Source organism: Hyaena hyaena, unplaced genomic scaffold (genome assembly GCF_003009895.1).
Source record: "Hyaena hyaena isolate Hyena2069 unplaced genomic scaffold, ASM300989v1 scaffold_1480, whole genome shotgun sequence".
Taxonomy (NCBI): Eukaryota; Metazoa; Chordata; class Mammalia; order Carnivora; family Hyaenidae; genus Hyaena; species Hyaena hyaena.
The window spans coordinates 292,597-304,488 of record NW_024082114.1 but is presented as its reverse complement, the minus strand read 5'-3'; the positions used below and the strand labels follow the sequence as shown (position 1 = coordinate 304,488).

At 36.9% G+C, this 11,892-nt stretch overlaps 1 non-coding gene across 1 annotated transcript; it reads right to left on the bottom strand.

Moving 5' to 3' along the window:
* Positions 1–11,442: 11,442 nt before the first annotated feature.
* On the bottom strand, positions 11,443–11,549 carry LOC120225706. Its single transcript, XR_005526869.1, has one exon. It is a non-coding gene; the product is annotated as a U6 spliceosomal RNA (small nuclear RNA).
* Between the last annotated feature and the right edge of the window lie 343 nt (positions 11,550–11,892).

The window sequence follows — 11,892 nt, the reverse complement described above, 5'->3', positions numbered from 1 at the left end:
GGCTGTTCTGGATTCAAGGAGAGGTTGCAAAATAATATGATTTCTTTCTCTTTTATATCCCTCTGAACACCTATATTTAATCAGTATAATCTTATTACAAGGTAGTTAGGCACATACTATACACTTGGCAAAACTTAATTGCACTTAATTTTTTTTCTTTCTCCTTATTTTTGAGTAATTATATAAGAGACCTTAATGCCATATAGTTTATGATACAAGCCTAAATTTTTAATGGATGAATTGAAACAGTTTGTATGAATTTTTAAACAGCAGCATCTTTAATTAAAAAAAATAAAATATAACAGAGATACATTAAAAAAATAACACTAATTCGATTTCTAATACAGAAAATATAAGAAGAAAATGGAAATGGCCGACTATCTCACCACTCAGATAAACCCAATGAATAAATTTTTTTTTAATCAAACAGTATTTGAAAGTAGATAATCAGAATCATCTCTTTCCTAACAGTCCTTGTTTATAAAGAAAACCACTATTAAAAATACTTTTAAGTATTTATACTCAGGTGTTGTAGCCAGGCATCCTAATGCGTCTGTTCATCCATCCATCCATTCATCCATCCACTCACTTACCCATCCTCTAAAAGGAGGATACTATTATAAATGCTATACAATCTAACCCATTCTGTGGTGCTTAATAATTTGGAGCATTTTCCACGTTGATACACACTTATTTTTTTACAGATTGTATAGTATTTCAATATTTAGTATATTGAAAGTATATTCAATATATACTTTTTGATTCTTAGACTTGACTATCAGAGAATGGGCTAGACCAAATTTAATGAAAAATCTTTCGAGATAAATATTTATAGAGTGGAAAAGCAAAGTTATAGTAGAGACCTTGTCGTGTGCTCTGTTGCCCCCTATCAACTGCCTGCATGTATGTGGCCCAAAAATGGTGCTACAGCATTTCTTTAGGAGCTATTATTCAGAAAAAGTATTATCTGAGGAAGACCAGCCCGAAATCCTCTCAAAGCACGATAAAGGGTGCCTGGGTGGTTCAATTAATAAAGCATCCACTCATATCTGATCTCCTGGTTCACCAGTTTGAGCCCTGCATTGGCCTCTGTGCTGACAGCTCAGAGCCTGGAGCCTGCTTTGGATTCCGCATCTCTCTCTCTCTTCCCCTTCCCCATTTATGCTTTATCTCTTTCTCTCTCTCAAAAATAAATAAAACATTTTTAAAAAGTACAATAAAGATTAATAATTTTGTTCTCCCATGCTCTAGAAAAGAATAGGGAGTCCCCTTGAGGTTGTTTGAACAAGGCAACACAGCCTTCCTGGCATGAAAAAGAAAATGGGGTTTAGTGTTATGTCTACAGTACCCACTCTGCAGACAGCATCAGTTACTACTTAAATCTCCTGGATACTTAGGAAGATAAGCAGAACAAGGATTTTGTTTCAGGTGAAATCATGGAACAGATGACAGGGGCCAAGTTTCCTTGGTAAACTTTATCTTGCTTGTCCTCTCAACCCACCTTTGCTTTGACTTCATATTACATCTCTTCAAGTGAACTCACTGTCAACTTTGAACTTTCCCCAGGCAGAGAAAAAAGGCTACATGCTCCTTAACAATGACAGGTGTTCTTTCTTATGACCTTTGGGGATAGGTCAGAATTTAGTACAAACGTGTACTTTTATTTCACTCTTTACAATATATTCAATGATTGCCTTTTAGAAAGGCTTTCAGAAATGATTACTTAAAATGTAAAAGAAAGTTGAGAGAACACTGATGAAAGTCTTTCAAACTGATTATTAAAACTAACAAGTAACCATCTATTTAATAGACATTTAATATGGAATCAAATGGTCTATCCCATTTAGATCATTTTGGATATGGCAGATCAAATATAAAGATCAATAAATACCTGATAGGTATGATTACCATTATGTGTGTAGCTGGGGAAGATTTTAGAGCTAAATGATCCTTGTATGACTTAAAGTTGCAACCTCTACTTCCTTAGAAATTGCTATGATCAACTGAACTCAGTGATAGCTGTCCTGAGGGTTCTGTGGGTACATTGCTTTTCCTATTTTAGCTGCTGCATTGCCTCCACTTCTTTTTTAATGCCTATTTCAGAATTTGAGAGGACAACGAGATCAGAATTAGAAACTTGAGAGCATCTAACTTTATTATCCTTACTGAAAAGTGAAATAGGAAATTCCAAATTTGAAATTCTAAGGAGGTAGGTGATCATTTCAACAAAAGGCTGTGGACGTTCCTCTCTAATAAAGACTATGGATTCTGGTGCACTGAGCCTTCTGCAACACCAAGATCTACTTTAGTTTTTGTCTTTAAAAGTACAAAGTTCAACCCTGGGCCTTCTGGTCTCCATTCCCATTAAACTCTACTCAAATTTCTTTTTTATTCTTCTAATACTGAATCTCTAATAGTTTAAAAATGGATTCGACTGAACTTCTTTTGAAAGCTGAGAATGAACAAAGAGACAACTTTGGCCAGTAAAAAGAGAATAATAACACTTGCTTCCTTCCAGAGCAACCTCCCCGAGGGAAGACATTGTCAAGGCTATTAAGATGTGAGGATTGAAATCATGTTAATAAAGGATTTGAGCTGTCCTGCCTTAAAGTCCAGCACAAACATTCAGTGCTTAGCATCCCAGATACTGAAAAATGTAAGCTATCTCAAAAAGAGATTTCCATACTTCAGGCAATTTCAAGTATTTTCCTTAGGTGTCTCTCTCTCTCTCTCTCTCTCTCTCTCCCCCTCCCTCCCTCTCCACCCCCACCCCCCACACACACACTCTTTTCTCTGACTCTAAGTGAACACAACAGTATTGACAAGAGAACTGGGAATTCAGACCTAATACATACTGTCACTACCCATCTGTAGTTCCCTCTACATAAGCATCTAAACAGAAGCAATATCGTATATGTGCATATTAGGTAGGCGTATTCTGCCTACCTAATATGCACTCTCCTTTTTTCTCTTAAGAAATATCAAAACAAAACAAAAAAAAACAAAAACCTGAGCAAGGAGTATAGATACTAAAATCCATTTTGTATTCTATTTTCAGACAGAGGTGGCCAATGAGTTGTAAGACACAGTAACTGAGTGGCGTTTCCAGGAAAGCTCTTCAAAGGATGCTGATGAACTCAGAGAGCATGGTTTTTCATCTTGACTCTCTCTCTTACTCTTTCTTCCTGTCTGGAATACAGAAGTGACTGATAGAGCTCTAACAGTTCATCTAGGACCACAAGACCATACTAAAGATTAACAGAGAAAGATGATAAAAGGAATATAAGTCCCTAATGATTGTGGATGTCCCATATCACCCTTGGTTTGCCTCCTTCTCAGTTGTTTTTCTATGATTTTTTAAAAATTATTTTAAAAAATTGAAAAATCACAACAACAACAACAACAACAACAACAACAATAACAACAACTAAACCTACATGTAATTTAAGTCACTGTAATTTGGGATTTCTGCTACTATAGTGTACTGGTACAGTATGTATGTGAGCATCATTGTTTGGGGTAGGCATGGCAGAGGGTGTGATTAAATAGTTTGAAGGGGACAGGACAGTCAGTAGAGCTTGCCTATAGTCTTCACCTTGACTCCAAGTCCCATTTGGGGACTCTTCCCTTCTCTTGAACTATGATCTCATTTGAATTCATTTAAACACAGTGTGAGCCTCTCTTCTTGTTCATATCTCCTTAAAGTCTCTTTCTCCTGTTCACTGAAGTTAGACTTAGCTCACAGAACAATGCAAAAAGTCTGAATGTGTAGGGGAGAGCAGGGTGGTTGGGAGACAGTGGACATATCAAGGAAAGTAGAGTGATTTTCCTAGCTCAGGCATTTAATTCCTGGATGAGTATATCTGCCCGGGCTCCTAAAATGATCTCTCTCACAATTGTGTGTGTGTGTGTGTGTGTGTGTGTGTGTGTGTGTAAGAGAGAGAGAAAAAAAATGTTTCTTTTAGTATGTTGCCACAGAGAAGTTAACAGAAATTATTAAAGGGTAACTAAATGGATACTGTCTTTTTTTTGGGGGGGGGAGAAAATGCTTTTACAGAAATTTACTGTCATTCTACTTAGTTTTCTTTCTTCTCAGAAAAGTATGCTACAGAACATCCCTGCCTCCAGGCCCTGTTTTTCTCATTTGTAATGATATACTATATGTAAAGTTATATTACCAGCGTTTGCAATTTCTGAACTGCTTGATGCCTGATGTCATAAAATTATAACTAAGAGAGGATGTTACAGCTACTGCTCCAAGGCATAGGGAATATTATTTCAGCAACAATGAAAGAGTATAATTAAGGACTTTAATTTTAATGACAGCTTGAATGCAAGCTGTTAGAAACATTGAGTGTATGTTTTTTGTATGCAGGTAACTGAATCAGGTGGCCCCCTCTAAACAGCATCCTTTTCCAACTTACTCTAGGTTTAAATTATTCAATCAAATTCAACAAGCATTTATCAAATACACATTATACTTGAAGCATTGCAGTGGGTGCCGCAGTAATCGAACAGTAACATTTGCCCTTCAGGAGTTCACAATCAACTGAGAAAGAGAGATGCCTATTAACATACCTTTAATATAAGGCGGATATTAAGAAGTGCTAAAATGAGACCACAATGAAGTGCCACAAACTTCAGGAGAGGGATGTGAGAAGCATCTTGGAGATGGGGGCTTTGGAGAAGAACTTTAATAGGAATATAATATATGCATTCCAGCAAAAGGACCCCCACCTCCAACTAAGCCAAGCCTCAGAGGTGATTAATTCCTTAGGTTTGAAAGAGAAATAAAATATACTTGCCTAGAAAATAGCAAAAATAGCAAAGAAAGGAGAAGTACCGGGGCTAGCTGGGAGACAATGTCAAAGGACACTGGGGACTCATTAGTTGTAGGAGTGAAGAAGCAGCACCCAGACTGTACAAAATGACTGCAAGATCTGTGTTTTCCCCTCATCAGCCTGTCACTGATCTTACAGGATCCCTCATCACAGACCCTTTTGCCTTGACCATTTATTTCCGTGCTCACAGGCCTGACTGCCAGCACCTGCACTTTATATATTTACTTTGACAAAGGGCTTTCTTGGGCTTCCAAAGCATGGTTCGCTCCAGCACATGGGAGCTGAGAAGTGCTGAGGAATTCACTTCCAAAAGGAGCTGTTCCTAAGAGATGACTGACAGGTGTTTGTCAAGCTCCTTCACCACTGGGTGGTAAGGGTAAGGTACATATATACATGGGCTTCCAGAGACCCCTGGCTGGATTAAGCTCAGTTGCTTGATGATACTCCTTGACTGTCTGTCTCCTCTTCCTTAGCTCATGTACCTACTCTCCTACCTTGAGGCATCTTGACAATATACTACCTACCCTCAAATCATTGAGCCTCAGTCTGCTTTTGGAGAAACCCAACTTGAAGACCACCTGTATAGGTGATGACAACTTAATGTTGCACCTCATTGAAGTACTATTATCCTCAGGATCATCCAAGGCTTTCCTTTGAAACGGTGTATCAGTGTAAACAGAAAAAAGCAGAACTCTGAGCTGAGCAGGTTGTGCTGAGGGGAAACAGAAAACTATGAGATACACAGAGCAAGAGGTGTTTACAATCAGTATTTAGGGCAAAAGCATTATTGAGTCACATGACTACACAGCCATTCATTGGAAGTCAAAGCTACATGACAACCTTGAGAGAAAGGAGGCAACTGAACAGGGTTCTAATGCCATAAACACATAAGCCTTCTTGCTTGCCTTTGTGGGATGCTGGTATTTACATGGTACTCATACAGATGATTAAGACTTAGAAAGAGACCCCAAGAAGATAACAGTATAGGATATGATCTCTCAAAATGTTATGCATAGCTATAAATAAACATGCATGGTAAAGCAGCAGTGTTGAATTAACATTCTGAGATGGGACATTCTGAGATGGGTCATTTGGGTACAAGAAGGAAACACAGGAGAATCTTCCTGAGAGAAACCTTCCTTGGCTACATTGACTCTCAGCAATCTCCTTGGATTCTGAGATGGAAAAGCATTCAGAATATCAATGGTTCATTTGGCTCTCAGCCCATTCTAGTGCATACCTATTATGCACTGCTCTGTACCATTTTTTAAACTAGACTGTAATTCTTCTTGAACAGAAGTCTTAGTGGCTTGCATAGAGTGACCCATACTCCAGCATGTTGGTTTTCTGGGAGAGCAGACTCTGGGGTGGAGAATAGACTCCAGGAAATTTATTAGGGAGTATTCTCAAGATTAACAGCTATGGTGGAAGTAAAGGAAGCATAGGGTGTGGAGAAGAAACTCGGGCTATGTTCTAGTCACCACAATGCCTCAGCTGATCCCATGGGGAGCTCTAAAATTGGGACACCCTTTAGAGTTGTCACAAACCAGGGAGAAAGTACTAGACTTTTATACATTTTCATTAATCAGTCACTGGATACAGGTATCCACAAAAATGGTAGATCAGATATTTTGGCTGACTTAGGTGATGTAAATGTCCTATAAGCATTTAGGGAAACTTCACTAATTTGTTTTAGTCATGAAATTGAAGAACTATGCTGAGAATATTATATCTATGATTAACACAATTTCAGTAATGACAGCATATGCTAAGTTCTGTTGCCTAGCTATATGAGTTCTGTCTATGTTTTCCAGCAAGATGGTTAAGGCTTTTAGGGAGCAAACCTCTGTATTTCATTCTTTGATTCAAAGTATTTTTAGCATAATAATTATTCAATTATTGTTTACTGATGATTATTATGATTTTATTGGAAGCAATACTAAGAAGTGACATCTTTTAATCCACTACAACACAATCCTAAATACAGGAATTTTTAAAAGATATATAATAAGCTTCCTAAAAAATTTCTTTTAGGACTTAGGACAGGAAAATACTGCTATTTCTGTTAGGCATTATCTTCTATGATAACAAAAATTTTGACTAAGTCTTCATTTTTGGTTTGGCAGCCAAAAATCCCATTTATATTGGTTCTTTTTTAGACATTTCTAGTCCTCACATTTTTTCTCATTATGTATGTTTACAATTATTTTTTTTCATGTGCACTGAACAAAACAGTGTATAAATAAATAAATCGGTATTGCAAACTGTAAAACTTCTCTGGTGTCCCCAGAAAGATGTAACTGAAGTTCTATTTTATTCTAATTCTTTCTTTAAGACTTCCAATCACTCCAAACAGATTTTTTTTTTTTTTGCAATGCTGTGTTACATGGTTTTGCAGTTCATAGCACACTAGAAGAAAAAGCAACTGATGGAAGAATCGAGTCGACTCAGACATAAGAACAATAATGTCAAGAGAGGAAAGCTGAAAATAAATAAAAAGAGACCTAGGGATATTCTGCTGCATAGTAAAATTTTGGATTTTCCAAGTTATGTCCCTGGGTGGTCTGTCCAAATATGCAGGAATGTCTATAAAATGTTTTAGGAAGATTTTCATTAAAAGTTAACCTTTTTTTTTTTTTTTTTTTACAAATAGTTTATTGTCAAGTTGGTTTCTATATAACACCCAGTGCTCATCCCCACAAGTGCCCTCCTCCATGCCCATCTTCCCCCTCCCTCCCCCCCACACCCATGAGTCCTCAGTTTGTTCTCAGCATTCAAGAGTTTCTCATGGTTTCCCTCTCTCCCTTTCCCCCACCATTTCCCCCCTTCTTCTCCCCCATGGTCCCCCGTTAAGTTCCTCCTAATCTTAACCTTTTTAAATTGGTGCTTGAATCAATAAAACTCAGTTATCTGAAAAAAAAAGTTTTTTTAAAGGATGCTACATTTTACAAAAATAGCCAATTGCTAGTATCTGAATGGATTTTGACTGACTAATACCACCCCTATACTTCTCTGGGTACTTATACATTTGTTTCATCACTATCAATGCACTGGCAATTAGGTGAATCAGGGGTTTTGAATTTCCTTTCTTTTCCCCTCTAGATACAATATTCCATGTGACTATGCAACAAAGAGGAAAGGTCAGCCATTTCAAAAGCAGAATAATCTGCTCTCACTCTTAAAAGCAGCTTGATATCAGAGCATCCTGATCATGAATCCTTATTTGACCTTTCTTATGTATGACATTAGGACAATAACTTAACCTGAGACTCAGTTTTTTCATCTGGAAAAAGGGGGCAATAATGCCTATCTCACATAACTGAGGTGAGAACTAAAGGTGTTAATCTAATTGTTTAACATGGTCCACAGTAGACAAACTTCCTGCGCAATTTCTTTCATTGTATCTGTTAAAATATAAGAAATGAATCTAAATATAGGAAATAATGATCTAATAAATATTGACTGGTGATTATGTAAGGTATTATAAAGTTTTAAAATAAAAGGCCTAGAGTAGATAAAAAGTAAAAAGGATATGAAGACTATGGAGAATACAAAGATTAGAAAGTTACTTAAAAAACTATTATTTGTCAATTGTTTAGGCATCTTGTTAAGAATCTGGTGAATATAATTTTGTTTTTACCTTATTGCTTAACAATGTAAATCTATAATGAATAAGAAAACTGAGTTATGGTATATGGTACAGTGTAAATTTCCAAATTAAATTCTAATTGAAAAACACAGAGCTGCAAGGCCATGGTGACCTGCTGATTAAATGCTGTGTGTTGTCAGCTTTCTGTAAATGATGGGCTAGAGGAGGAAATGGAAATGATGACACAAATCCAAAGACTCCTTTACAGTTTCTTAGTGGAAATGGGAAAAATGCAATTGTGATTTTTTCATGTGAGTGTGTTATCATACACAGGTCATTATAATCATTATAATTACCTTTTGAAAGAAAAAGGTGAAACATTTCTATGAAGTGAGAAAATAACACAAATTTTTATACATAGAAAAAGCATGAGCTAATATTGAGAATTGGACAATAGATTACCATAATCCTGACTGAGGAAGAGAAGTAGACTGCTACAGTCATGCTGTGAGCAGCAGGCCATTTTATGTATACTCTGAGTTTGGAATGAAGACATCTGATAATGACTTTTGATAGAACAAGTCTGATCATTTTTTCTCCACTCATAATTTTGTCCAATCCAAAGTTGAATCTTACATATTTTCCTGAGATAGACAGGAAAAACACACGCCAAAGTCACTTTAGCTCACATTAGCTGTATCTTTAGAAACAACATAATGTGATGACTCTGGTGTGATTTGAACCGCGGCTCAGAAAGACTTGTCTGTAAGAATATCACTCCCCCAAACAACGATGAATTCCTTTGCCACCCTAAGAGATGCTTCCTAATTCATTTTAGAAATGGGCTAGGAAATTTGTATTAGTGAAGACTTCCAAACAATTTAAGGACCCATTTTACTGATAAGGCCACTAGAGAGAAGAGGGAAGGGTTAGATAATTAAAACATAGGGGACAGAGATGGACGCAGAGGGAAGAGGGAAGACAACAAAGACAATCCTCCAGTCCTGGCTAGCCTTTCTAAGATAGCACAAAATGAAAGAACCAAGTGATACTTGGCTACTCCTATCAGAGAGAATGGAATGATGGAGATTTAAAGAGCATTTTAAAAGTCTATCAGAGAATTTTTTAAATACTTTTTCTGCTATTTACTGCCAAAACATACAGCTAGTTCCCTTTCATGTTCCTATGGCAACATGAGGCAGTGAAAAATCAGATAAACCTGGATTTGAAAATGGCTCTGTCATTTGCAAACTTTGGGAACTTAGTCAAGTTAGTTAACGTCTCTGGGACTGATCTGTGGGGAAAAGGATAGTGAAAATACTAAAAGCTTCCAGGGTTTGAGGATTAAAGTGGGAAAAGAGTGTATAAGACCTCAAGCTCTGTAAATGCTCAATCCATTATTGAAATTTTTACTTGTTCCTGCTGGCTTGTGGTTTTAGCATGACTCTTCCCAAAATACAGAGGTTTGTGAATGGTTTGAATTAACAGAGGTATCATACTTATAACCCATTTTCCTCCTCATTGCTAAAATTGGAGGCCACCTGATAAGTTGAAACTGCTCTTGGTGTGGGGGGATGTCAGTGTGAAAAACTCACACATTCCTTACACTAGCTGTCAGACACTTCTACAATTTCAAACAAGTTTTTATGCTTAACCTTTTATGTTTAAACAGCGTATTACTGAATTTCATGCCTGGATCTACTAGTTACCCAATAAGTAAGTTTTTTCTTTTTTGTTCTCTGGCGCCACTCTAGCCAATATTTGTGTTATCTAATATGCCTCTGTTAACTTGTGTGGTCTATATGAATCAGGCTGCTTTCAAACTCGTTTCAGTTTCTAAGAAAACATTAGGAAAAGAAATCTGCAGCTGTTAAGGATTGCCATCAAAATATACCAAGCTGTAAAACAGAGGCAGAAATGCATGGTTCTAATAGCTCTGTAGTCTCTCACACATATCATAGGGCAGGGCATATGCCCTGCTCTCAGCCATCCTGATGGGATCTAGTGCCCACATGGACCAGCCCTTAATACAGCCGCATTCTGTTCAGCTGAATGCTTTAAGAGGAATCACAATGCAGGGAGAATAATTCTTAATAACCAATAATCATTGAAAATAGTCCAGTTCACTGCTGGTGGGAATGTAAATTGACATATGCATTTTCCAAAGGATTATTAGCATATACATACCCTATGTTCTATAGATCTCAAATCTAGGTAAATATGCATGCTTGTCAGTGCACAAATATTAATTTGTAGCCTAAAAAGCACACACAGGAACACAGAATCTCTATTCAGAATATTCCAAAACTGGAAACTACCCAAATGTTCATCAAAAAGAAAATAGATAAACTGTGGTATAGTCTCACAATAGAATATATTAAATAGCAATTTCTTTAAAACAAACAAACAAAAAAGAGCAAAGGATTGCTACGTGCAATATATGGATAAAACTCATAGATTTAATGTTGAGTGAAATCACTGGGATATAAGCATGTACAAACCATAAGGCTCTATTTTTATAAATCTCAAAAATAGGCAAAACTAATCTATTAATGCATACAATACACTCCCTGGGAGGGGAAGGGAGGCATGTAGTGACTGGAGGAAATACTCTATTTCTCAACTAGGTGCCGGTTACAAAACTGTGCAGTCAGTGAAATTTTATCAAACCATAAGTCTAAAATATGTACATTCCCATATATGCATTATACTAAATAAAAAGTTCTTAAAAGTTGCAAATGATTATACATATGTATGTCCATCTCGAAAATGGTCTTGGAAAATGCAAGAAAAAAATGTCCAAATGGTAGGGAGAGATCTGATGGGTTCCATCTAGACAGCGTGATCCCAAGTTCAAGCAGGGATTCTGCCATTGACTGGATATTGTGTCCCCCTAGAATTCATATGTTGAAACATAATCCCCAATGTTCTGGTGTTCGGAGGTGGGGCCTTCGAAGGTGATGAAGTCATGAGGGTACAACCGTCAACAATGAGATTAGTATTTTTTTTTTTTTTAATATGGAACGTCTCACGAATTTGCGTGGAATCCTTGTGCAGGGGCCATGCTAATCTTCTCTGTACCATTCCAATTTTAGTATATATGCTGTTGAAGTGAGCATGAGATTAGTATTCTTATGAAAGAGACCCCCATAGAGCTCTCTTGCCCCTTCCACCTTATAAAGACACAGTAAGAACATGGCTGTCTATGAACTAGGAAGTAGACCCCTGGACACACCTAATTTGCTAGCACCTTGATCTTGGACTTCCTAGCTTCCACAACTGTCAGAAATAAATTTCTATAGTTTATATGTCACCTAGTCTATGACATTTTGTTATAACAGCCCAAACTAAGACTCCAGTGACAAATCTGACACAATACATTTGAGGACAACTATGCCAATATCCCTGACATATATGGCTGCAAAGAGAATTACTATTATTATCATTGCTACAACTACTATT